Source organism: Taudactylus pleione, unplaced genomic scaffold, assembly GCF_031769625.1.
Source record: "Taudactylus pleione unplaced genomic scaffold, aTauple2 ptg000256l, whole genome shotgun sequence".
In the NCBI taxonomy this organism is placed as follows: Eukaryota; Metazoa; Chordata; class Amphibia; order Anura; family Myobatrachidae; genus Taudactylus; species Taudactylus pleione.
In genome coordinates this window covers 25101176-25129151 of record NW_028284658.1, presented here as the reverse complement: position 1 = coordinate 25129151, position 27976 = coordinate 25101176, and the positions used below count along the sequence as shown (strand labels likewise).

General features: G+C 42.4%; 1 long non-coding RNA gene across 3 annotated transcripts in view; it reads left to right on the top strand.

Moving 5' to 3' along the window:
* LOC148515047 (uncharacterized) overlaps positions 1-19993 on the top strand; it is a 68938-nt gene extending 48945 nt beyond the window's left edge. For 2 of the 3 annotated variants that reach the window (XR_015879442.1, XR_015879443.1), the window contains 3 exons: positions 1339-1447; positions 17251-17361; positions 19042-19993. This is a non-coding gene — a long non-coding RNA (uncharacterized LOC148515047). Of the gene's footprint in view, positions 1-1338; positions 1448-9670; positions 9762-17250; positions 17362-19041 lie in introns of all 3 variants that reach the window. The other variant, XR_015879444.1, reaches the window with a different exon arrangement.
* The last annotated feature ends 7983 nt before the right edge of the window (positions 19994-27976 follow it).

The following is a 27976-nucleotide window of genomic DNA, read 5'->3' as shown; positions in this document are numbered from 1 at the left end:
TAAAGTGCTGGTCTCCGTTTTTATTTATTTTCATGTTAATAAAAATTGGAGTTTATTCCAATATAATTGTTTTCATTACATTATTTTTAAGCAAGTACCTGACATTCTGGGACTGTCGCAGAGTTGAAAGTAAAATGGGTGTACACAACTTATAAAAAAACAAGCGCAGAATAATTGTGCATTTTCGTACATATGCAGAGTTCTATGTATCTTCTTATAGGTGTCCTGTGCTATCTGAACCATACGTACTCTATACGTATGGGTCTGTATGAACACGTAAAGGTCCCTTTACACCTGATTTCCATCTTTGGTTATAAATGTAGAAAAAAGATACGTCTGACTCTGCATTAATGTGCTGAGTGCGATATGCACACAAAGTACACTACACCAGTGGTTCTCAACCTCAACACTGAAGTATCACCAACAGGTCATGTTTTTAGGATTTCTCTCTTTGGAAGCAGGTGGGATAATTACTGAGCTAGCAAAATAGATTAACTCACCTGTGCATGATTAAAGATATTCACAAGACATGACTTATTGGTGGTACTTGAGGACTGGAAACTGCTGTGTTACGCAAATAGGTATATAGTCAACTTTGCATCAGTCCCAATAACATTAGTACAAAATATAACTTTGGGTCAACAAGTGTAATATACACAACACAGTATACTGTAAATACAGTAATTGTTAGTTACCTAGATTTGTGTATGTTACAATACACAGGTAGGATATAGTGTAAATATAATGATAGACGGGAGACAAAAAAAGAAAAGTACATTCAATCAGTGTTATTTATTCTCAATTGTGTAAGTCACAATATACATGTAGAATAAATATATATGTAATGAAGTGGCTAGGGAGAGCCTGGGCCACTGCAGGCATTAGGCTTCCCCTAATGTGTAGGTTTCTTGGTAAGCCTGTATAGGGTAGGTTATTGCACTCTTTTGTGCTGTATTGTGGGGAAATATAGCAGCAGTGTGTTGTGGATAGGGCAGTGCCCTGCACCCGGTCCATAGTTGTCATTGTTTCACTAGGCCAGTTAGAGTTATACAGCCTTGATGTATGTTGTGTAGTTGGGTTGCTGTGGGTGGTACACTCTTAGGGAAAGGGTCAGTGTAGGTCAGCCATGTAGGTGGCATATTTTGTTGTGCTTGTTTGTAGACTTTGGGTGTCCGTGTTTTGTGTGTTATCCCTACCCTCTTCCATTCTGACAGTTTCCTTTAGTCACACTCTGGTGCCATGCACCAGGGTGGCATTAAGTCAGAAGCCAAGTGTGCCAATGATGACTTCCACTGAGTGACGGCCATCTGATCTTAGCACGTTTACCTTACTTTGCAGGGTCCACGATTGGGACTTTCTGCCTGCACCATACCCGTCTGACCTGCGTTTCAGGACTGTCGACCGGGGCTTTTATTGGTGGCTTGACGGTATGAGTGAGTTGAGCAAGGTAAGTGTCTGACTACACCTGCACGGTAGCAGGCTTTCACACAACCTGGCATCTCTCCCACTTCTAACCTTCGAGACAGATAAAGTGTAGTTGCCTAGAGCTATCATTCAGCTTCTAGCTGTCATTTTACAGACTGTGCTAGATAAATGATAGCTAGAAGTTGATTGATTGCAATGTGAAATTTCTCCAATTTATCTCTCTCGAAGGTATGATGCATTTCCTCCTCTGTGTTTACTTCTTGCAATCTTTAGCCCTTGTGTAATTGAAGCCAGCTAGTGGTCATTTGAACTTTGCTATCAGAGAACTCAGTAGTGTAGCAATATACATCCATCAGCCACAACATTAAATATACCTGCTAATATTGTGTAGGTTCCCATTCGTGCCACCAAAATAGCTCTGACCCATTGAGGCATGGACTACACAAGACCTTGGAAGGTGTCTTGTGCTATCTGGCACAAAGACATTAGCAGCAGATCCTTTAAGTCCTGTAAGTTGCGAGGTGCGGCTTCAATGGTTTGGACTTGTTTTTCCAGCAGATCCCACAAATGCTCAATCGGATTGAGATCTGGGGAATTTGGAGGCCCACTCAACACCTTAAACTGTTTGTCATGTTCCTCAAACCGTTCCTGAACAACTTCTGCAGTGTGACAGGGCGCATTATCCAGCTCAAGGAGGCCACTGCATTCAAGGAATACCGCTGCCATGAAGGAGTGTACTTGGTTTGCAACAATGTTTAGGTAGGTGGTACATGTCAAAGTAACATCCAAATGAATGCCAGGACACAAGGTTTCCCATCAGAATATTGCCCAGAGCTTGCCTTCTTCCAACAGTGCATCCTGGCTCCATCTGTTCCCAGGTAAATGATGCACACACACCCTGCCATCCACATGATGTAACAGAAAACGTGATTCATCAGACCAGGTCACCTTCTTCCATTACTCCATGATCCAGTTCTGATGCTCACATGCCCATTGTAGGTGCTTTGGCAGTGGACAGGGTTCAGCATGGGCACTCTGACCGGAGTGCGGCTACACAGCAAGCTGCAATGCACTGTGTTCCGACATCTTTCTATCATAGACAACATTAACTTTTTAAGCAATTTGTGCTACTGTAGCTTTTCTGTGGGATCAGAGCAGATGGGCTAGCCTTTGCTCCCCATGCACATCAATGAGCCTTTGGTGCCCATCACCCTCTTGCTGGTTCACCAGTTGTCATTCCTTGGACCACTTTTGGTAGGTACCAAACACTGTATACCAGGAACACCCCCAAAAGACCTGCCGTTTTGGAGGTGCCCTGACCCAGTCATCAAGCTATCACAAATTGGCCCTTGTCAAAGTCGCTCAGATCCTTACCCTTGCCCATTTTTCCTGCTTTCAACACATCAACTTCAAGAACTGACTGTTTACTTGCTGCCAACCCTTGTAACAAGGGTTGCTGCCATTGTAACAAGATAATCAAAGTTATTCACTTCACCTGTTAGCGTTTTAATGTTATGGCTGACAGATGTATGTGTGAGTCTTACGGCCCCCACACATCAGCAATTGATTGCAGCAATTGTGCAGTCTGCAATCGATTGTGTATAAAAATCTTTCCCTTTTTCAATTGATTGCACAATTTTCACATTCGATTGAAAAAGGGAAAGATTTATATACACAATTGATTGCAAATTGCATGATTGCTGCAATCAATTGCTGATGTATGGGGGCCTTATGTTGCTGTCCTAGGAATGCTAACATTTATAGTGCACTAGATACTGTATTATTCAAGTACTGGAAACATGGAAGCAAATATAACAGGTTTTTTCAAATCGTCAAAAAGTACAGATTATTTGTGGATATTCCTGCAGGATTTAAAGTGGAGATCTTAAAGGCAGTGGCAAACTGATTTTGCATTTTAAAAAAATCACTGCTTAAATCCCACTGCAAGATTCATGAAAATCTGCGCTATAGCCAAATGAGAACCTATTACATTTGCTCCCATGTCTCTAATACTTGTTAGTGTACTGCAGTCCCTACACAAGTGAACATTATTTGAACTTCCTATTCTTTAGGGCATATTCACTTGGCTGCAATATTTTTTTAAAATATGGCGCCGCAGGGTTCTTTCCGTAGGCGCAAGGTTTTTGCTATTCAATCGGGCATGAGAATTTCACCTGCAGTTATTTCAACAGGAAATTACAGCTTATTTTTTCTCGCATGTCAGGAGCAGGTGCAAAGTTGGGAAAAATCCATATTTCAAGTTAAAAACATCATGACTTGGTTCAGCACCCTTTGGACACCTCCCCCCCCCCCCCCCCCGTAATGACTAGTTAGGCATTTGGAAGTTTTCAATTAGCTTAATCGGTTTAATATATACATGTCATTTTAGGGTGGAAAAAAGTGGTCTCAAATTACCCCAAAAATCTACTTGTTTTGTGCACCCCAAATGTAACTATAGTATTTATTTAAACAAAGCAAAAATAGCTTTTTATATATTTTTTTTTGTTGGCCTCAAATTATCCTAAAATCTGCTTTTCTGTTTTTGTTTTTTTTCTACTTTTTAGTCTTATTCATATTTAATCAAACGAAACAGTGTTTGCTTTCTATAATTTTTTTTTTTTTTTTTAAATTGCACAAATCAGCCATTTTAAAAATTTGTAAAGCTCTAAATTCTTTTCTATGGGACAGTACGTAACATCTATACTGTTACCCAATATATATTTTTTTACTTAATTTATTATGAGTGCTGTATCAGGATACTGTGAACACTATGTAGCAGTTTCTAAGGTAAGAAAAACAATACTTACCAAATGCTGTGTCTGCTGGTCTGTCAGTGTTCTGCAGTCCCGTCCGGTGTTTGCATGCAAGTGAGGGGCTGGGTACTATATCTATAATGAGTGACAGGCTCAATGGTACATAAAAAAAATAACTTTTATTTATCATATAAGCAATATGTATTAGCATATATTAGCATCAGCATAATAACAATATCTAGCATCTTAGAGATATATTTGTTATATTCACTAACGCGTTTCGTCCCTGTTCTGGGACTTTTTCAAGGGCCCTTGAAAAAGTCCCAGAACAGGGACGAAATACGTTGGTAAACTTTTTATATCATGCTGATTCCTTCATGAACAAGCCCACAGGGGAAACGCGCGTCAGCAGGACGGGTGCCTGTAACTGCTCACTACATGGCATCCAAACATCAAGTTTGTACTTCTGGATATTTGTTATACTGATTACATGGTGGATTATAACGGTTTCACTTGTTTTCGAAAGAAAAATTAGTGGAAGTATGTTATGATTATTAGCTAGTATTATCACGTTACCCAGGCAGAACATTCCAGTCAACTTAAGTTCTGCACTGACACCCCGTACTTTTGTGATGCATCTTGCACTTTATGAATGAATAACAGCTTGTGCACATTGCTCAGATCTTATACTACATAATAGAGACTAGACTCAGTACTATTATTGTTCTTGAATTGAAAATAACTAATATTTTACAATAAATACCAATGTGGATTGTCCAACTTGAGTTTACACCAGATACACCTCACAACAGATACAAGTTAGGTATCATTCTAGCCGACATAATTTATTGTGAGTGCTCCAGGTGTATACGATTTTGCTCACACACCACAATAACCAACTCATGCACGGTCACTTTATTTCCCTATGCTGCAATGTGAAATTTTTGCCATATACAGTCACGTGCATAAATATTGGGACATTGACAGAATTTTCATATTTTGGCCTCTATTCACCACCAAAATGGCTTTGAAATTAAACAAACAAGATGTGCTTTAACTGCAGACTTTTAATTTGAGGGTAATTACATCCAAATCAGGTGAACGGTGTAGGAATTACAACGGCTTCTTTATGTGCATCCCACTTTTTAAGGGGCAAAAAAATGGGACAAACTAAACAATCCTAAATCTAACTTTCACTTTTTAATACTTTGTTGCAAATCCTTTGCAGGCAATTACAGCCTGAAGTCTGGAACACATAGACATCACCAGACGCTGGGTTTCATCCCTGGTGATGGTCTGCCAGGCTTCTACTGCAAATGTCTTCAGTTCCTGCATGTTATTGGTGCATTTTCCCTTCAGTTTTGTCTTCATCAAGTGAAATGCATGCTCAATCGGATTCAGGTGAGGGGATTGACATGGCCATTGCATAACATTCCACTTTTTAGCCTTAAAAAACTCTTTGGTTGCTTTTGCAGTATGCTTCGGGTCATTGTCCATCTGCACTGTGAAGCGCCGTCCAATGAGTTCTGAAGCATGACTGAATATGAGCATATAATATTGCCCGAAACACTTCAGAATTCATTCTGCTGCTTTTGTCAGCAGTCACATCATCAATAAATTAGGGATGTGCAGGCTCGGTTCTACTCGGTTCCGTTCGTTTTTTTTTACCGAATCTTATTGGCTATCCAAAACTCATGACAGCTGAAACCCAATAAGATTCGGGAAAAAAATCCGAACGGAACCGAGTAGAACCGAGCCTGCACATCCCTACAATAAATACAAGTGAACCAGTTCCATTGGCAGCCATACATGTCCACGCCATGACACTACCACCACCATGCTTCACTGATGATGTGGTATATTTTGGATCATGAGCAGTAGCTTTCCTTCTCCATACTCTACTCTTCCCATCACTCTGGTACAAGTTGATCTTTGTCTCATCTGTCCCTAGGATGTTGTTCCAGAACTGTAATGTTTTTTTTAGATGTTGTTTGGCAAACTATAATCTGGTCTTCCTGTTTTTGTGGCTCACCAATGGTTTACATCTTGTGGTGAACCCTCTATATTCACTCTTGTGAAGTCTTCTCTTGATTGTTGACTTTGACACATATACACCTACCTCCTGGAGAGTGTTCTTGATTTGGCCAACTGTTGTGAAGGGGTTTTTCTTCACCAGGGAAATAATTCTTCTGTCATCCACCACAGTTGTTTTCTGTGGTCTTCCGGGTCTTTGGTGTTGCTGAGCTCTCCGGTGCATTCTTTCTTTTTAAGAATGTTCCAAACAGTTGATTTGGCCACATCTAATGTTTTTGCTATCTCTCTGATGGGTTTGTTTTGATTTTTCAGCCTAATGATGGCTTGCTTCACTGATAGTGACAGCTCTTTGGATCTCATATTGAGAGTCGACAGCAACTGATTCCAAATGCAAATGTCACACCTAGAATCAACTCCAGACCTTTTACCTGCTTAATTGATAATGAAATAATGAGGGAATAGCCCACATCTGTCCATGAAATAGCTTTTGAGTTGATAGTCCCATTACTTTTGTCCCCTTAAAATGTGGGAGGCACATATAGAAACCGTTGTAATTCCTACACCGTTCACCTGATTTGGATGTAATTACCCTCAATTTAAATCTGAAAGTCTGCAGTTAAAGCACATCTTGTTTGTTTCATTTCAAAGATATTGTGGTGGTGAATAGAGGCCAAAATATGAAAATTCTGTCAATGTCCCAGTATTTATGCACCTGACTGTAGCTTACATATGTTTTGACTGTGACTGCTCATTGTGCATTCATTTGGATAGCGTGCGTATGAATCTGTTTATCTACCTCAAGAGTTAACGCATACATGGTCACTTTATTGTATGTCTTTATGCTGTCACAAAAAAATCCTGACATATGAGAATGTTTTGACCAATAAGAAAGCTTGCATAGGTGATTTAGGTGGATATGAGCAACACCTGCACTTTATAAACAAAAATAAGGCATAGCATGATTTGAGGAGTAATAATTGTAAGAGACTGACAACAAACTGGTCCGTTTATTGTCTAGGAGAGTATATAATGTATATTGATTTCAACCACCTTGGAAACAACGGTAATGGTTATCATATGTATGGGGTACAGTCCTATTTCAAGCACCTCATCTCCTCCCAGTCCTCAAATCCCCAGCGTCTCTTCACCACCCTGAACTCCCTCCTCTGCCCACCCCCTCCTCGCCTTCCCTCCTTGCTCTCTGCCCTTGACTTTGCTACCTGCTTTACATCAAAAATTGACTCCATACATCAGGATATCATTTCCCACCAATCCCCCAGCACTACACCTCCTCCTGTCCCGGATCATCACTCCCCTTCCATTTTACCTACACTGACAATCTTCTCCCCTGTATTGGGAGTGGAAGTCATGACCCTTATCCAGTCCTCCCCCCCTTCCACCTCCCCCTTGACCCTATCCCTTCACGTCTCCTCCGCTACCTCTCTCCTTGTGCCTGTTCCCATCTTGCCCACCTCCTCAATCTTTCCCTCTCTTCTGGCACTGTTCCTTCTTCATTCAAACATGCTCTTGTCTCCCCCATTCTCAAAAAACCTACCCTTGATCCTAACACTCTCGCCAACTACCGAACCATCTCTCTCCTCCCTTATGCATCCAAACTCCTTTAGCATATTGTTTACAACTGTCTTACCACCTTTCTTTCCTCCCACTCCCTCCTTGACCCCTTTCAGTCTGGCTTTCATTCTCTCCACTCCACTGAAACTGCCCTCACTAAAGTCAGCAATGACCTCCTTGCTGCCAAATCCAAAGGCCACTACTCTCTGCTCATTCTCCATGACCTTTCTGCTCTTTTGACACTGTGGACCACCCTCTCCTGCTGCAAACTCTTCACTCACTTGGTCTACGTGACACCGCTCTCTCCTAGCTGTCCTCCTACCTCTCTGACCGATCCTTCTCTGTCTCCTCTCATGGCTTATCTTCTCCCCCACATCCTCTCTCAGTAGGTGTTCCCCAAGGTTCTGTTCTTGGACCACTCCTTTTCCCCCTCTATACGCCTGTCTAGGTGAACTCGTCAGCTCTTTTGACCTCCATTATCATCTCTATGCTGATGATACTCAGATCTACCTTTCCTCCCCTCAACTCTCTCCCTCTCTCCTGACTCATATCTCCAACTGCCTCTCTGCTATTTCTTCCTGGATGTCCCAGCGATTTCTTAACCTTAATATGTCTAAGACTGAGATGATCATCTGCCCACCCTCCCACATAAACTCACTTCCCACTATTTCTTTATCAATTGATGGCACAACTATCTCCTCTAGCCCCAAAGTGCGCTGTCTTGGAGTTACCCTGGACTCATGCCTCTCCTTCAAACCACATATCAGAACCTCTCACAATCCTGTCATTTCCATCTCAAAAATATTTCCAGGATCAGACCCTTTCTCAGCCAGGATGCTACTAAGACCCTAATACACTCACTGGTCATCTCCAGACTGGATTACTGTAACCTCCTCCTATCTGGCCTCCCCTTCTCCCATCTCTCTCCTCTCCAGTCTGTCCTCAATGCTGCCGCTCTACTAATTTTTCTCTCCAAATGCTCTACATCTGCCTCCTCTCTCTTACAAGCCCTCCACTGGCTCCCCTTCCCCCTCAGAACCCAATTCAAGGTTCTCACATTCGCTTACAAAGCCCTCACACACTTCTCTCCCATTTACATCTCTGACCTCATCTCCCTTCACTCTCCTGTCCGCCCTCTTCCTTCAACAATTGCACGCCGCCTCTCCTGCCAACTGATTACTTCCTCCCACTCCCGACTCCAAGACTTTGCCCGTGCTGCTCCCCACCTTTGGAACTCTCCCTCTCCCCATCAGACTCTTCACCTTTCTCATCAATGCTATCCAGCTCTCATCCTAACTTGCTGCTACATGCTCCCTCCTCCCTGTCTTCTCCATCTGTATCATACCTGTATGTCTCCCCCTTCCCTTGAGAATGTAAGCTCTTGCGAGCAGGGCCATCTACCCTCTTGTGCTTCTCCTTACTTTATTTTCATCTACTTCTTACCCACCACTAGGACACCTAACACTTGGTTGCTTATGCTCTGTTGCTTATTTGGGTGTTATGGCCACCAATGTGTCAATGTATATTATCCATGCCCTTGTCCTGTATTGTATTGTACTGTAAGTCACTTTTTTGGTTATGTACTTTGTAAGGCACTGCGGAACACTTGTGGCGCCATATAAATAAACGATAATAATAATAATAATGAAGCATGAAGGTCTGTCCTACCTAGGACAATAGACGCCACAGGACATTCTAATTACACTACTTGTGAAATTAATAGTCTTATTCTAATCTACAGTATACCTCTATTAATGGGTTACTATTTCAGTGGAATAATGCTTATAGTAAGCCATCCAAAAATAGAAATGAAAAACTGAGGAACATACACATTAGTCTGTTGTTTCTAAGGGCAAACTGACCTCCACAGATCTCTCACTCCTCAGAATCAGTATGAATTACCGCTGGACGCCTGGCCGGCGGTTCAAATCCCAACAGCGGCTGGCCGACAGAGGAGGAAATCCCGATCATCCCCAGGTAAGTATAAATTTACCTATTTTTCCCCCTAACCCTCCTTTAGGGTGCCTAACCCTAACCTTCCCCCCCTGTGTCTAACCCTAATCCCCCCTCTAAGTGCCTAAACCTAACCCACCCTTTCCCGCCACCTAAACCTAAGTCCCCCGGGGGGGTGCTTAACCCTAACCTCCCCCTGAGGGTGCCTAACCCTAAACCTCCCTCCCCCTAGACTAACCCTAACCTCCCGGGGGGGTGCCTAACCCTAAATCCCCCCCAGGACCCTAAACCTATCCCTTCCCCCTCCCGCAGCTGTCTGCTGCGGCGCCCGGCATCTGCTCGATCGGGATGCCGGGCGCCGGTCTCCCGGCGTTGGTAAAATGACAGCCGTCTAGATTTAGACGCCTGTCATTCGTCCCTCAGCGGGATTAAATTGTCTGGAAGCCGGCGGTCGGCATTCCGTCCGCCGGCTTACTAAACATATACCCACTACTCACTGATAGCTAGCGGCTAGGTGAGGAGCAGCATAGTCTGAGGTACAGTTCTTTCACCCTGACCTTCCAATATTTCTCTCTACACAAGTGACAAAAAACTGCCTATTTTACTCCACAAAAGAGGGTAAACTTGATGTGTTAATGATTAGGCTATGCAAGCCAAGGATACGTAAATTTCTTCATTCAGTATTTCACCATATGAGCAAAGGCACCTAAACCTCATACCTCCGAACATATTTATTAAATAATTTTGCAGTGTTTGTCCCAGGACAAACAGTGTGATTTACAAATCTTGAATTATATATTGATATTCTTATGTTTGTTTGTTTGTTGTGGAATGCTTGGTGTGGAATCGGTATGATATGCCGGCTGCCGCATGGCCGGGAGTTTGAATCCCGGCAGCCCGACAAAACAGCAGAGCCCGGCAGCGGAAGCCCGACAGAGCTGGAAATCCCAATCGTGGTGAGGTAAGTATGAACTAATCTAACCTAACCCCCCTAACCCTCCTTAGGGGTGCCTAACCCTAACCTCCCCCCCAAGTGCCAAACCCTAATCCCCTCTGTAAGTGCCTAACCCTAAACCCCCCTTCCCCACTGCCTAAACCTGTCCCCAGGGGGGTCCTAACCCTCCCTCCCCCTAGCCTAACCCTCCCGGGGGGTGCCTAACCCTAAGTCCCCCCCCCCCAGGTGCCCTAAACCTAACCCTCCCCCCGCGCTGCTGTCCGCTCGCGGCGCCCAGCATCCGCTCGATCGGGATGCCGGGCGCCTGTCTCCCTGCATCGGGGAAATGAGCGGTGTCTAGTCATCCCACGGCAGGATAAAGCAGTCGGGAAGCCGGCTGCCGGGATTCCGATTGTATACTCTTGGGGTAACAGTCAGGTTTTCTTTTTTTCCATTATTTTAGTAACGTGAATAAAAGTTATGTTTTAATACATTTCATTTCCTAGTGCTCACAAAACAGAGTTCTTTCCATTCTCCCATTTTTTCATATATCACTGGCACACACACGGGCGATATATTGGCCGATCAATTGGCTAAAGCTAATGAAATTATGTTTATCAAGGAAATAAAGAACTCCATATATTAACCAGAAAGTCTTGCTATTGTGATAATAAAGCTACATGGATTTTTATAGCATGGCCCAGGTGAAAAGTGAATAACAACTAAATAGGTCTGGTTATATCTGTACAATCCACAATCGGCAAAATACACTAGAAAAGGAAATGAAAGGTTACTTACAAATAATGCAGATTGTTCTCTAATCTTTGGCCATTGATTACTTGTAGTCTGACTAAAACAATGATATGGCTGGCACCAACAGAAAAGGAAAATCCTGTTTGTATTTTGTCTAAAATGAAAACTTGCCACACAATGCATAATAGGGTTAATGTGGTCACCACTGATTAAAGGTCGGATGTATGAAAATAAACATAAGAATTGTTATAATCTAGAAGATAAGGTGAAGAATATTGCTGTTGAAAGAGATGCTTACTAACTGTTGACAGTAAGTACTTTTAAGAAAACACACAAATAAATAATGTCTCAGCGTAAAGTTAAAGATCTTTCCAAATGCTTTACAGCAGAGGTTCCCAAACGCGGTCCTCAAGGCTCCCCAACAGTTCAGGTTCAGTGGCAAATGCAGGATTTCTAGAGGGGGGTTTCCAAATGCCTGATTTTAGAGTGAGTGTGGCCAGTCCACGAAGAGGGTAGAATTAGCACTTAACCAGCTTTTTAATATGCGTCATACAAAGTATATTGTGTGTCATAATTCCAGCATATACAGGACCAGCAATCACAGTAAGCCATTAAATGCGGCAGTAGGGCATCCTGCCTGAACTGAATGGTTTTATTTTAGATGTAGGCACCATTCCAGAGTATTAGAGCAAGTCCGGGAGTCTGGGGGAGCAGCAGAGGAACCTAGCACTGCCCTAGACATATATGTACATATTGGGCTCTATAGCAGCACATCCTTAACAGATCTCCTAGTTGGTGCACAGGTTATTTATTACTGGCTGATACATGTTAAAAGATCCACAGGTGGTGCTAATTATTTCATTTGTGATACTGAGAAGAACATGCAGCACTAGTAAAATTCTATTATATTACTATTTCTATTGTGGTCATGGTGTGGGCTGGGTTTGCCTATGAGGTTTTAGAGATATCCATGGTTGAGCACAGGTGACTTAATTAGTACCTCAGTCAATTTGATTTAACCACCTGTGCTCAACCATGGATATCTCTAAAGCCTGAACTGGTGGGGAGCCTTGAGGACCACGTTTGGGAACCTCTGCTTTACAGAATGTTTGTCATATACAATAGCCATTATCTGGAAGATTAAACTTGTACATGCTGGGTAACATATTTTAAACATATTCTCTCTCACTCCATCAATGTTAATAAGTTCACTAATGCATCTCTTGTGCCATCTCTTTTACTTATAGCATATTGTATAATTCATTGGTTCTCAAACTCGGCCCTCAGGACCCCACATAGTTCATGTTTTCCAGGTCACCCAGCAGGTGCATTCATTACTCACTGACACATTTTAAAAGATCCATAGGTGGAGCTAATTATTTCACTTGTGATTCTGAGGAGACCTGGAAAACATGTACTGTTTGGGGTCCTAAGGACCCGAGTTTGAGAACCTGTGGTATAATCGTTCTGTTGAAGGAAGCAAAAGGATGGAAGAAAGTTGGTTTGTTTGGCTAACTAATCTCCACCAGGAAAGTGCCCCACTTTAAAATTCCCTTTGGATGCCCTGACCTTTTTAACATTTAAGCATGGCTAGGTATAGTAACAAAGAGTTAAGTATAGAAGAATAGATTGTCTAGTGGGTCAGTTTGCAAAGAATAAGCATGATTACTAGCATTGAATCAACAATATGATGTATTCAGAGAACTTACATGTAATCCAAATAATTAGTATCGTTTCAACCTCATTCCATATATACTGATTACGCCATATATTATTATTGGTACTTGTGTACTTTACAAACTCATTGCAGAGAGAACGCAAGTGTCCTACACTCATTATTATTATCAATCATGGTAATGTCTAAATCCCCTTCACGGAGAGGACCCTGACGTCTTCAGCCAGTATCCAGTGTCATTCCTTACTATCCAAGTGGGCATAGAGGGGGAATATAATCTTGTGGCGAGCGTATAACTTTCTTCTTTAGGTGGGAACAACTTTCGGTACTTGTGTACGTAAAGTACACAAATACCATTTAAAACATTCATTGGATTCTCTCTGCAATGAGTCCAGAAAGTACACAAGTACCTTATTATTATTACTACCAGTTGTTTCTATACTGTAGCACATACATATTACGCAGTGCTTTGCAGTGTGCATGCCATGTATAGAAAAGTACTGCCACTGCTGGCCCCCATTATCATTGTGTCTGGAGCGAACCCCTAGAGCCCCTAATCACCGTTACAGAAATGATACTAAACAGGCTCAATACAATAGGATATAGATTTACAACAAAGAGGAAAGTTATTCCAACAAAACTTACATGAAAGGTGTGGAAATAACCTGGGTGGACAATTAAATGAACTTTGATTAAAACAAAAGTTTAGTACCTTACAGTCATAAACTGTGTATGTGATAACCTATATATAATTTTATTGTTGCTTAATGAATAACCATTTTCTGGTGTTACCATTCTCACTTCAGGCTTTGTGGCGTGTGGGTGTGAATGATTTGATTGAAACTAAACCCTCCTGCTCTGTCTCTAAAGATGATAGAACTGCCCCAAACTTATATCTCCCCCTCACTATTAGCTAGCCAGTTCTCCATCTACAAAGATTTGGGGGTATATTTATTAAAGTGAGAGTTTTTAGAAATGTGAATGTTGCACATAGCAACCATTCAGATTGTACTTAACATTTAACCTGCACCTTCTAGAACACAGGTTCTCAAACTCTGTCAACAGGACCCCAAACAGTGCATGTTTTCCAGGTCTCCTCAGAATCACAAGTGAGATAATTATCTCCACATGTGGATCTCTTAAAATGTGTCAGTGAGTAATGAATGCACCTGTGCACCTGCTAGGTGACCTGGAAAACATGCACTGTGTGGGGTCCTGAGGACCAAGTTTTAGAACCACTGTTCGTGAAGATAATAGCTTGAATCTGATTGGTTACTATGGGCAACAACTCCACTTCTAAAATTTCTCACTTTAGTAAATACAGTCTACCCCTTGTTGCAAGGCTGATGCTTTGCAAAAGTCTTCAGTAACTCTCTGACCTCTCTTAAAATACTCTTACAACTTAAATTAATGAGAGTTTTTCTAACCAAAACAGTTACTGCATGTGCCTTAAGTGTAGCAGTACAAACAATCAAGCTAGGCTGGCACATTTATTTTTAAGAGGGATTCTGTTCATTTTGTTGACATTCACAATGTCGACATTAGAATGTCGTCACTGATGAAATGTCAACATGATTAGATTGTTAACAAAACAGTCCCGGTTGTGCAGACATCACTTACCTGATAGCAGGTCTCCATTGACTTTGGCAGTGTCTTCTGGTTTTGGATGTCAGGTGATGACGACTTCGGTTGTCATCCAGCGGTAAGTAATTCCCTGAACACTAATCCTAACCCTCCTCCTAATAACTAATCCTAACCCTAAACCTCTCCTCCTGCAGCCTAACCCTAAAGCTGGGTACACACTTGTCCAATCCTCCAGGGATCCAACTCCAGATCAGACTGTTTATACAATCCTACTGCAGACCTGATAGCAGATTCTACATCCAATCTATAAGTACACACTTGTCCAATTTTGCAGCAGATCTCCAATCTGTACCTGCTGCAATCTTTGGCAGACCGGCTGCCAGTCAGTGGGATGAATTGGGAGAAGAATTGGACAAACCAGTCTCAGGAACGTACACACTTCTAAATTGGTCTGATGATTGTCAATATGGTTTTTTCAGCAGGTTTTAAAAATCTTTTGACAAGACCAGACAACCAAGATTGGATGAAACCAGTGGTCTTGTGAGATTAAACACTCTACCAATGTCTGACCAACTGGTTGGTCTGAGGTTGGATTGGATGTGAATTGTACAAGTGTGTACCCAGCTTAAGCCTCTCCTCCCACAACCTAAACTATTCTGCTATTTCACATGTCAACATTTCAGATGTTGACATTTTGAACATGTTGACATTCTGCAAATGTCAACATGTTCCATGTCAACATCAATTATGTTGACATAATTGCAACATTGTGGTGTCGACATTATGACTGTCAACATAGTGATTGAGCACAAAAGCAGAATATTATTAAAAGCTTATAATGTGCATCTATCTATCTACAATATTATAGAGATCAGAAATTCGGTTTTGACTCGGATCTTTTTTGCCAAATTAGTCCAAGTTCGGATTTATCTTATTGGCTTTCCAAAACATGTGAGAGCCGGATAGCCAATAACAATAAGATGATGTTTTTGAGATCCGAACATAACCGAATAAAACCGAATTGCTCATCTCTACAATATTATTGCAAAAAAGTTCCAGAAAGTGAACAGGAATAAAGACAGAGGGCCTGGTTCAGAATTGCATGCAAGTTCACTGCTGATCACAGATTCTTGATTATCGGGAATCTACGTGTGCGCAGGATCCATTCTGCGCATGAGCAGAACAGGTCCTACCTGATCACCAACAGGCTGCCGTATGCCTCTGCCTGATTGACAGGCAGAGGTGTTTGCGTTCTCAGAAACGGGGGTAGTGTGTTCCCCGTTTACCGGGAGTGGCAAGGCCAAAATCTGCGTTCACAGATGCAGATTCCTATCCTCGCCTGCTGGGCATCCTGCTTAAGAGGAGGCTTACTCAGCTGGCCGGCGCTGTTCAACATCGTGACCAATGGTTTTCTTTAATTTTAGCAAAGACAGAATTGCAAAGCTGTTTGTGTGTGGCTTTGCAATTCCGTCCTCTGCTGAATCAAGCCCATAAACTGAAAACTCACATACTTTTGTATGCACCAGGGAGGACTGAAACATGGACAGATCTTCAGTAGCAGATTGACACTCAAGGAATGACAATTTCTGAAATAGTAGTTATTAATGACACGTGACTAAGGCCTAGATCTACATAGTATAGGTATACATCTATATCTGTACTAGTATTGCTGTGAAATATTATGATCCCTACAATAGTAACGTGGACCTGGGAGAGATCATCAACTGTTGTCTTCTGAGGGCACAGCATCTAGGCTGGCCATAAATACTTATCTGACATCCTGATCTTATCTGTAGCAAGGATTCTCTGTTTAAACATTCCTCTATGTCCTGTTAGATACAGCCTCAACCCCTGATTTACATACTGTGACTTCAAAGGTTCTCATTTTATAGGGAGAAATCATTTATTGAGTTATACTTTATTTCAACTCCTGATTATGCCATAATGATAACAACCATTAATTCAGTCAATATTTGCATTTTGGAAATGTAAGGTCACATACAGTACCCATCTGAGAGTTATTATATTTTTAAAATGAACATTACAAATTTAAGCCTTTTAATTAATTAGAATACCTGTAAGTAAAGCAAATATGGTTTTGTTTCACATACTGCATAGTAAGCTTACTTAGGAAAACTGATCAAAGTTGATGATAAACTGCCTGTTACAAATGACCAAGTGTGTTAGACAGGGCTTTCTTTATCCTATGCAAAGTCCACTGAGACAGGAGACAGAGCCAAAACAAATTCAGAATTGAATCTTTGAATTGCAGAAACAAGTTCAATTTACGCTAGGCTGGTATTTGATATATCAAATGTCCCAGATTTTAGATTGTGGTAGAAATTTATATTTGCTTTACTTTATTAAATGAATGTGATCTCCGAAAGTGAAATATTACATGCAGAGTATAAGCAATCTATCTGATTTAATCCAATATTTTCTGTAACAATATACAGTTTAATATCATATATGACTTATTACAAATACAGTATATATTATTATTAATAATAAGTATAGTTAGACTACAAGAAAGAGTATAATTGCAAACATTCTTACATTATTTGCAGGGATACTTTGCTGCTGAGCTCTTGCGTCTAAGTACATCATGTTTTACTGTCTAGACCAGTGGTTCTCAGATGGGAGACCAGTGAAATAAGGAGCAATGATGATACTTGCAAGTAAGTGCTTTCATTACTAGGCCAAATGTCTTTAAATCAGCGAGGGAGCTTCACTACATCACATCCAGTATAGGTAATAAAATTAATGGGGAAGAAACGGGTCTGGGTTGCCAGTGGGTTAAGATAAAGAATAGGAGAGTAAAGGTGGGTACACACTATACAGATATATCTGCAGATCGAGTGATCTGCAGATGATGGTCGTTCATACACACTGAACGGCCATCATCTGTATCTGGCTGCAGGTCCCTGATTGGTTGCTAAGGGCAACACCACCACTTTTCATTTTTAGAAACTAGTAAATCTACCCCTTAATCTTGGTCTTCTGTATCTATGACCTTTTGACTTTTATTGCAGAACCCATTGATTTGATTTATAGTGTTTTCACAAAGCATGTATCTCATAACCATTGAGGGTTTATAATTATATGCAGATCTGCATGGTTAGCTGCTTAGGAGTTGTCTCACTCCTGTGCTGAGGTTATTTTTTCACATTTGCGCTCACCACATGCCAACATCAATATCAATGATTTTTTTTATGTGGTACCCACAAATATAACTTGTTTTTTTTTCAGAAGACCTTTTATTTTCAGAAAATACAATTAGTCTTTTTACTCATTGCAGCAAGTCAAAATTCTTAAACCAAATGGGTAAAAAAAAAATTTTTTTAATCAAAATTCAAAAAGAGGGAACCAAAAGCAAACATGAATTCTTACTTCGTCTTATAAGCACCGCAAAGAAATATTTTGTAGCTTTACCAATAAATCACCATTCCAAAATGGTAAAAGCGGGATTCTAGGGGGTATATTTCTAAAGTGCAAGTTTTTAGAAGTGGAGATGTTGCCCATAGCAACCAATCAAAATCTACTTAACATTTATCTAACACCTTCTAGATTCTAGAAGATAATAGCTAGAATCTGATTGGTTGCTATGGGCAACATCTACACTTCTAAAAACCTGCACTTTAGTAAATACACCTAGGTTTCACCGTCAATATTTGTAGACCTTCAGTCTCGACACTCAGGGGGTCATTCAGACCCGCTCGTGAGTGCAGGATGCTCGCAAGCGGGTCGATGTTACCCCAATGCGCATGCGCATGACGGAGGGAGCTCCGTCGTGCGCATGCGCGAGACCCGGACAGCGACAGCCAAACTGTCGCTCCGGGTCTCGCACCAAAGGGGGTGTGCTGTCGATGTTGACTGACAGCACGCCCCCCTTTGGTGGGCGTGCCTGCCAGACGGAGGCGTTCCCATGGGAACGCCTGCCGTCTGGGTCCGGCCCCACTGACATCACTAGTGATGTCAGTGGGAGTGATTTTGGCTCTGATAGAGCCAAAATCACTCCAGGGCTTGCGGTCACCGAGACCCTACCGCAGGGTCTCGTCGCAAGCCTGATGGTCGCGATGGTATTGACCATCGCGACCATCTTTTTGGCCGCTCGCATATGCTGTGGGTGGTCACCCACAGCTATGCGAGCGGCCAGGAGGCCGCTCCATTTTTAGGAAGGAGGGCACTGATTCAGAGCGAGCGCTTTGGTCAGAGCGTCCGGCTCTGAATCAGGCCCTCAATCCCTTCCTCATGCCCCTACCAATACCTGCAAATTGTCAGCTTTGTTAATTTGCAAACTCCATCCCGTACCATACGGCCACTGACCCCATTTAACCGCCTTTGTGTTTATTCCATAGGTCGTAAAGATAATCTATCTGTATTGTATCATTCCATTCTTGCACCACATTCCCCCCGACTGTGAACCCCATGAATTGGCTTTGGAAACTGACATTTTAGCCTCCATTGATGATGAGGGATGGACATCCATTAGATCCATCAGAAGACTATAAGAGAAACATGCCACAAGGTCTATACTAGATGGTACCTGGTACCATCTAAACAGAACAAGATGTACCCAGCGACATCAAATTCCTGTTGGAGACAGTGTAGGGAGGAGGGTACATTCCTTCATACCTGGTGGTCATGTCCCATTATCAGCTCATACTGGGACCAGTTTGGACTTTGATTTCACAGACAACAGGTCTATCAGTACCACATGAAGTTTCCATAGCGCTTTTAAGTGTCCCAGTACAACATGCTGGAAAACACCTAGTTAAACTAGTGGTCCATATATGTAACGCTACTAAATCTGTGACAGCTAAGAACTGGAAGTCTCCTGTGGCACCTGCACTAGTGGGCCGCCGGGGTTTTTTTTTACCTCAATGGAATACATCACGAGCTTGCAAAATAACTCGATGGCCACCTTTGACAAGATTGTTCTCCATGGTATCAATCTCAATCCTCACCTCTCCCTGGTCTCTGCTAAATTTCCCTCCCACCCTTCTCTCTCTCTCTCTCTCTGTCTTATTCTTCCCCCGCTTCCATTTGATTTGATTTTGTTTTGTCTCTTTACACTTATTATTGCCTTTATTATTATTATTGCCTTTCTGATTAATCCCTACTTTTTCTCCACCCCCTTAACCTTTTTCAGAACTGTTTTAAAGTAAACCCTAATTTTTGCTTTCTTATATGTTTATACTGATTGACAGGTGGGTCCTGGGTATACAGTACCATGTGGGCCACCGGCTGTGTATTTTTGTTATACAGGTTTTTTTATGTTTGTACAATTTTTACACTTTGTATTGTATTTCTGCTTATGGAAAAATAAAATAAAAAATTATTGTCTTAAAAAATAAAGCAGGATTCTATGTGTAGGTTTTGCACAAAAAAAATCTGCACTTGAAGGGAAACTGCATTTTTTTTTACACACACCCATAAATATATTTGAACACACATATATGTGTAGATATACTGTGTATATACAAACTATATATATATATATATATATTATTATTTTTTTTTTAACACACATACTGTATATACCCAGACACTCCCCCCATTCACCAGTTACTTCCCTCCTCTGTCATGCACCAACGACACCCCAGCAGCACCCAATCACCCTCTTACGTTCATCACCAACACACGGTCCAGACACAACCCTCATCATTCACTATCAGCACCCACCGTCATATGCTACTAATACATCTGCTGCACCCAGACAACCCATTATTCACTACCAACACCATAGCAGCACCCAGACAGACCACTTTATTTACTATCATCACCACAACAGCACTCAGATATTCCCCCATACACTACCAACACCCAGACACTCTTCTCATACACTACCAGCACCTAGGCACCCCTCCTACACTACCAATACCCAGGCACCCCCCTTCAACACTACCATCACCCAGGCACCCCCCTACTACACTACCATCACCCAGGCACCCCCCTACTACACTACCAACACTCAGGCACCCCCTCCTACACTCCCATCACCCAGGCACCCCCCATACTACACTGACAACAATCAGACACCCCCCTCCTACACTAAAAACACAGACACCCCCTTACTACACTACCAGCATCCAGACACCTCCCTCCTACACTAAAAACACGCAGACACCCCCCTACTACACTACCGACACCCAGGCACCACCGTACTGCACTAGCAGCAGCCAGACACCCCTCCTACACTTCCAACACCCAGGCATCCCCCTACTGCACTAGCAGCACCCAAACACCCCTCCTACACTTCCAGCACCCAGGCTTGCTCCACGGTGCTCACTGCGCCCACTGACCAGAGCAGAGGAAGCAGGTCCCGGGCCCGGCCACCTCGTGTGAGGGCGGAGAAGAAAGGAGCCGATAAAGGAGGTAGGAACATGCATGCCCAGTCTGTTTGAAAAGGGGGTGGAGCCAAATCACGGGAGGGGCAGGGCCTAATTGCGGGCCGCGGCACCGTTAAAAGATTTTTAAAAATGGTTTATTATGGGGATGTGGCCGGGGGCTGTGTGTGGGTGCCCCCTAAATGTGGGGGCCCCGGAACAACCGCCCCTGTTGCCCTGTCCTTAATCCGGCCCTGGGGAGAGATGTACCTAGCTTTGGAAAGTGATAAATTGGAGAGTGTTAAACTACCAGCCACTCAGCTCCTCGCTGTCATGTTACAGGCTGTGTTTGAAAAATGACAGTTAAGAGCTGATTGGTTGGTAGTTTATCACTCAATTTATCACTTTTCAAAGCTTAGTACATCTGCCCCTACGTAATGAGGGATTTTTTTTATTTGACACAATGTGGGGGTGATATGGGCTTTAGATCCCCCCTATCTGTGGAAAATTTAATTTTTTGTGTACAGTTGCAGCTATTTTCTGGTGATCACCAGACAATAACTAGGAAGGGGGCACATTGTTTGAAAGAGGAGACTCCTCTCTTTTAATTGGAGAGTGTGTGTGGGCCAGTATGGAGAGACAATGTATAATGTGCCATTCCCTCTCAAATGCAATTTTGTCTGTTGATCACAACCAATAGCTGCTTAGGGGGCCACATAATTTGAAAGAGAGGATTCCTACAAATCAGAGCAGAGTGCTGCTGCAGGGAATCTGGGCCTAGAGATGATCCAAGCTACAGCCATCTCTAGCTGCTGCCTGCATCCATTGTGATGTCACAATGCAGGTCACAGCCCTATATAAAGGATGCCCAGCTACTGGCAGCCATTTTGTGGTGACATTTTGCTACATTGATGCTCTCTGAGTAGCTCCTGCTTTATTTAGGTGACTTTGGATAACGACTACTGATATGAACATTGGATTATATCTCCCAATAAGGTTCTGAACAGCAACATTTTCAGAAAAAGAATCTGAATAACATATTCAGGTAAGGACTTTATAACAAATTTTGGCCTGTCACCCTTACCCCTTCAAACACCTCCCTCTATTTTATCTATGGTTTTTAATTTAGAAACAATGGATAAAGCCAATTATTCATGTGATATGACAGTGCGTGACTTAAGATGGATATACACTTGTTCAATCCTCTGAGGTTTTAACTCCAGGTCAGACTGTTAACACAATCTTACTGGAGACCTGGACACAGATTCAACACCCAATATATGTCTACGCAGCTGTCCAATATTGCAGCAAATCTCAGACAATAGGTACAGAGAATGGGGCCGCTGTGGGGCCAGCCTGCCCTGTTGCTGCAGGGCATCTCCTGTCACTGGCCCAGCTGTCTCTGCCCCATCTCTCTTAATGAACTGATTTATTAATGAACCATAGCCCTTATATGTTGTATAAGAAACATTTAGGATTAGAGAGACTATATCATTTTTTAAATATATATATTTTTTGTTTATAATGCTTACTATACGCTAAGTGCCATTTATTTAATCCTGCATGTCAGCTAAGTAGGTAGATATTAGATAATTTACAATCAAAATTAATAAACTGCACAATAATTTGCACGGGGGAGGGGAAGGCCTTTGGAAATTATTCTATTGGGTCCCCATAGGCAGGGGCGTATCTAAAATGGGTGCGGGGCACACGGGCCCCTGGGTCCAGGGGGGCCCTGCATCACACATCCTGTACCCATGGTATTATTTACCTCTCCGGAGTCCCACGTCGGCGTGGGGGTCCGGCGCTGTAAAAATGACTGGAAAATGGCTGCCGTGTCCATTTTCCCGTCATTTGCAAATGCGCAATACAGGGAAAATGGCCCCCGTGGCCTGCGCATACTCTTTAGACTCTGGGTGCACTCTAGCTCAGTGTGCTGCCGGCTGGCGGACAGAGAGAAGGGGGCCCATGTCGGAGACTGTACATGGGCTCCCTCCTCTCTAGAAACGCCCCTGCCCATAGGTCTTGCTACGCCCCTGATCCCAGTAAACATCATATAGTACAAAGAGAAAATCACCACCACAAGAATAGAGACCAATTTGGTTACCACAATAAAGTACATAGATCATTCTAGCGACTGCCACACATTCAATTGAGCATCCTAGTGACACTACAGCACAAACAGAATCCTAGTTACTACCATACAGCAAAGACTATATCCCATGATCACCATACAGCATCCCAGTGACTGCCATAATGTACAGACAGCATTCCACTGAATGTCATACAGTACATTGAGCATCAAGGTGATGCCTTACAGTACACCATAATGTACATAGCACCCCAGATGTAGTTCTCCCAGCACCCGGGGGCCACACTTACACTGGGGGAATACACATACACAAGGATTCACCCACACTCATACACATACACTCACTCATACACACTTACAAACACATACTCACCGCTGCTGCAGAAGAGCCAGCTCCCGACTCAGGATACAGAAGACAGCGCTGCAGAAAGTAAGCAATTATGGACTAATTAAGATAATTGGAAACTTGAAATTTCTTAATTAGTCCTCACACTGTGGTCTCTTCCCTTATCCCATCTACACTATGCTCCCCTTCCCTCATCCCACCCATACTCCTTCCCTTCTCGCACCCACAATGTGCTCCACTTCCCTCATCCGACCCACACTGTGCTCCCCTTCCCTCATCTCACCCACACTGTGCTCCCCTTTTGTTCTCCCATCCACGCTGTGCTCCCTATCCCACACTGTGCTCTCTTCCCTTATCCCACCTACTGTACACAGTGCTCCCCTTTCCTTATCCCACCCACACTGTGCTCCCAATCCTACAATGTGCTCCCCTTCCCTTATCCGATCCACACTGTGCTCCCCATCCAACATAGTGCTTTCCCCTTCCCCAAATCAGACATAGTGCATTCCACCACCACCCATCACACATAGGACCTCATTCAGAGTCGGTCGTAGCGGCTGCACGGTCGTACGCATCCGATGTTTTTCTTTCTGCGCCTGCACACGTCTAGCTGTGCGCGTGTGCGTACGAGCTCTACCGATGCAAAATACTGTCGGTCGTAGGGCTTCCGAAACAGAAGTGGCTTGCGAAAGTTGATTGACAGGAAAGTCCATTTGTGGGTGTATACGGGGGTGGTTGTCTGCAAACGGAGGCGTGCTTCAGCGTTTCCAGGCGTTTTAGGGGAGTGCATAAAATATCTGCTTCGTACAACCATGAATTGCGGATGCATGACAACGTCACTCTACGAACAGGATGATCATCCAGGCTAAGGTAGGCAAGAAGCGTCCGTAAGCCACAACAGTACAATCATTAATCCGATGTTACTTGTGATGTTTCTAATTGGAACCACACAAACCAAGCAGCTAAGATTGGTGCATTGTAACTATTAATACTGCTAATTACCTTGTAAATGATTTCACTGCGTGTGCATTAGGGAATTCGTAGCACAACTGTTTATTTGTGCTTTTTTAACTTATTTTTTTCAGGCATTTTTTATAACATAGCATTGTGTTTTGCGTAGCAGCCTTTTCAGATACAATACTTTTTAAACCATGTATACATTGATATAGTTAAATATAGAAATTTTGTTAATAAAATTTTTTTTTTTTTTTAGGAAATTAGCCTTTAATCACAATTTTAGTTACAATTGTTAGGGCAACATTTGCCTATAAATAAAAATAAAAAACACAATTCTAAAATTAAAATAAAAAAAAATAATAAAATAAAAAAAAATGACCTTGAGACATTGGTGACAAGAAATATGGGGACTGGACAAGAGGTGAGGGAGGAGATATCCAGGGCTACTTGCTTCAATTGGGCCGGCTCGGAGGAAGAGGTAAGCTACGGACAGCCGACAGGTGGTGGTCCTGGGAGGAAGGGAGTCTCGCTCCATCATGGCAGGTGGGTTTGCCTGCTCCTGGGTATTGGCCCAACGATCTATGGCCCCAGCAATGGTCTCCAGGGCCACCACCACCCTCACCAGAGTGGTCTCCATCCTCAGAAGAACAAATCTGTTCTCCTGAGTTTGGGAGACCAACCTGGTGAGGAGAGGCACTGCTCGTTACGATGGTTGCCCTGGAGTAGACTCCACAGGGTTCCCAGATGGAGTACTTGGATCCTCCCCTGCAGAGTCTCCATCTGTGCTGGACCCAGATCTGACCTCAGGAGCAGGCACTACCTCCTCTGAGTGTGGAAAAAAAAAAAAATTTATTTTTTATAAAAAAAACAACACATACATGTTTTAGCTTTATACTTTTCTGAGTCCAAAAAATATTTACATTCTTGCACATGTGGAGCGTTGAAGTCGGCCATGTCAGTGTCCATAGTGGACACGCCGACTATCTCCTCTTCCGTCACATATCCCTGAGTCAACGTCTCCAACCTCGTCAAGGTCAGCTCCTATGGGATGGGACCACCACCTGTCCCCGCAGCATGGTCCACCCTACTCTGTAGCTTCCTCTTCAGCTGGTATTTGAAATCAGTCCATCTGACAATGTGATTTGGCATATTTTAAGGGTTAGTTTATTTAATTAAGATCTCGCTTTTCACTTCAGTACACTCACAATATAATTTTTTTACCTTTTTTTGACGACTTTCATGGTTCTGTGGGTTGTCCCCACAGCATTAACAGCCCTGGATATCTCCTCCCAAATCCTGTCTTTGGCTCCAGCCCCCATATTTCTTGGGGCATGGACAAGGTTATCCATTGTCACCAATGTCTCAAGCTCTAGCCTTGAAAATGGTGGATTTCTGGGCCTTGGCCTGCTTGGCCCCGCCTCCTCCTCCTCTGGTGGTGGTAGTGGATTCACAGCACCTACAATATATTTTAATTTTGATAATTTAAAAAATGCATTTTTGGAAGATATGAACTATTATTGTGTTTTTAAAAAAATGTGTTTAACACTTACCAGCCTCATTTGTCCTCTGCCCACCATGCTCCTCGCTTGCCATTTTCAAAACTTGTGAGAGAGCATGAAGAATAGTGCTTTTGATGACTATTTTATAGATGTGAGCGCATCCCTGGATTGGTTACCCGTGCATCCCTATTTGCCTACGTACAATGCACACCTTCCCTGCATTCCATAATCACTGCGTGGGTTGTCTGAGATGTGAGCGCATCCCTGGATTGGTTACCCGTGCATCCCTATTTGCCTACTAAACAATGCACACCTTGCCTGCATTCCGTAATCACTGCGTGGGTTGTCCAAGATGTGAGCGCATCCCTGGATTGGTTACCCGTGCATCCCTATTTGCCTACACACAATGCAGACCTTGCCTGTATTATTCAATCATTGTGGTTTTTTTGGCCTTATTTAAGGCAAAGCCAAATGTTCCCTTACTTGTGGGTTGTAGTTGGAGTGATTTGTGGTGCAGGAAGGGATTGCTAGTGTTTACAGTGTTTGGAGTTGTTTGAGTGGTGCTTGGGTGTGTTGTTTGAGTGGTGCTTGTGTGTGTTGTTTGAGTGGTGCTTGTGTGTGTTGTTTGAGTGGTGCTTGCGTGTGTTGTTTGAGTGGTGCTTGCGTGTGTTGTTTGAGTGGTGCTTGTGTGTGTTGTTTGAGTGGTGCTTGTTTTTTTTTTTTTTTGGGTGCTGGGTTTTTTATTGTTTTTTTTTGGTGTTCCTTTTTTTTAGTTTTTTTTTGGGTGCTGGGTTTTTTATTGTTTTTTTTTTGGTGTTCCTTTTTTTAGTTTTTTATATATATTTTTTGGGTGGGGGTTTTTTTATTGGTTTTTTTGGGGGGTTCCATTTTTTTTTTTTTTTGGGGGGGGGTGGGTTATTTTTTTATTTTTGTTTGTCCATAAATTTAACAAACCCAGTTACTTTGTGTGTTTGGGTGGATGTGTTTTTGGAGGAACAAAATAACAACGTTCTTTGCAGACTCCAGTAAGTGTGCCAGCCTACTGCAAGCTGTTTTTTATTTTTAGGAATTTAAAACCAAAAAAAGGACATTATTCAAACAATTATTGTCATGTTCTATTGTTTTGTTTTAGGTGTTTAACAGTCCAGTTTGTACTGGATTCAGGTAAGTGTCTATTTATAAAAACCTAAAAGTTTGTTGTATTTAATAATGAAGTGTTTTATGCTGTCTTTTTTACATTTAATAATGCATTTGTGGTTTTTATTGATAAAACAATAATTATGTTTTCAATTTTTTATATTGCCCAATTTTAAAGTTAAGGATTGTTTTAACAATAATAGTAGTAATAGACGTGTTTTTTCTCAAAATATTATTTTCTTTTTCTTCCATAAAAATAAAAACCCGTACACAAACAACACCTATAGGTGTTCCCGAAGATGGCACAGCCGGACCCGGTAAGAATATGCACCATTATTACTAAGCTAAGTATTTTTTGAAAAATATTGAAAATTCTTTCTCAACAACACTTATTTTTTTAAATTCTAACTTTACAGAGCGATGTGGGTCAGCTAATAGTGGCCATGTTGCCCCCCAACTACCTTCCTCAGCCTCCTCCTGGGCGTAGGCATAGGAGACGTGCAAGGGCCAAGATATACATACACGTGTCACCCTTTTTGGAATACCTGATGATGTGGTTGTAACCACTTATCGCCTGCCTCCAAATATTATCCTAGACACTCTTTCAATAATGATGATCTAGAAAGTCAGATTAACATTCCTACAGCAATCACACCACTTACACAGTTGTTGGCGGTGTTACATTTCTGTGCCTCAGGGTCCTTCCAAACCACTGTAGGGCTAGTGGGTGGCCTCTCCCAGCCCTCATTTTCACAGATCCTGAGGCGTGTGCTAGATGCATTCTTCAATCATATAGCACATTTTATTAGTATTAGTATGCCTTTGGATACGGAAGCCCTTGATGTGGTAAAGCAGAAGTTTTTTGAGATTGCAGGCTTTCCACATGTCATAGGGGTAGTGGATGGCACTCACATAGCACTTCAGCCCCCTGCA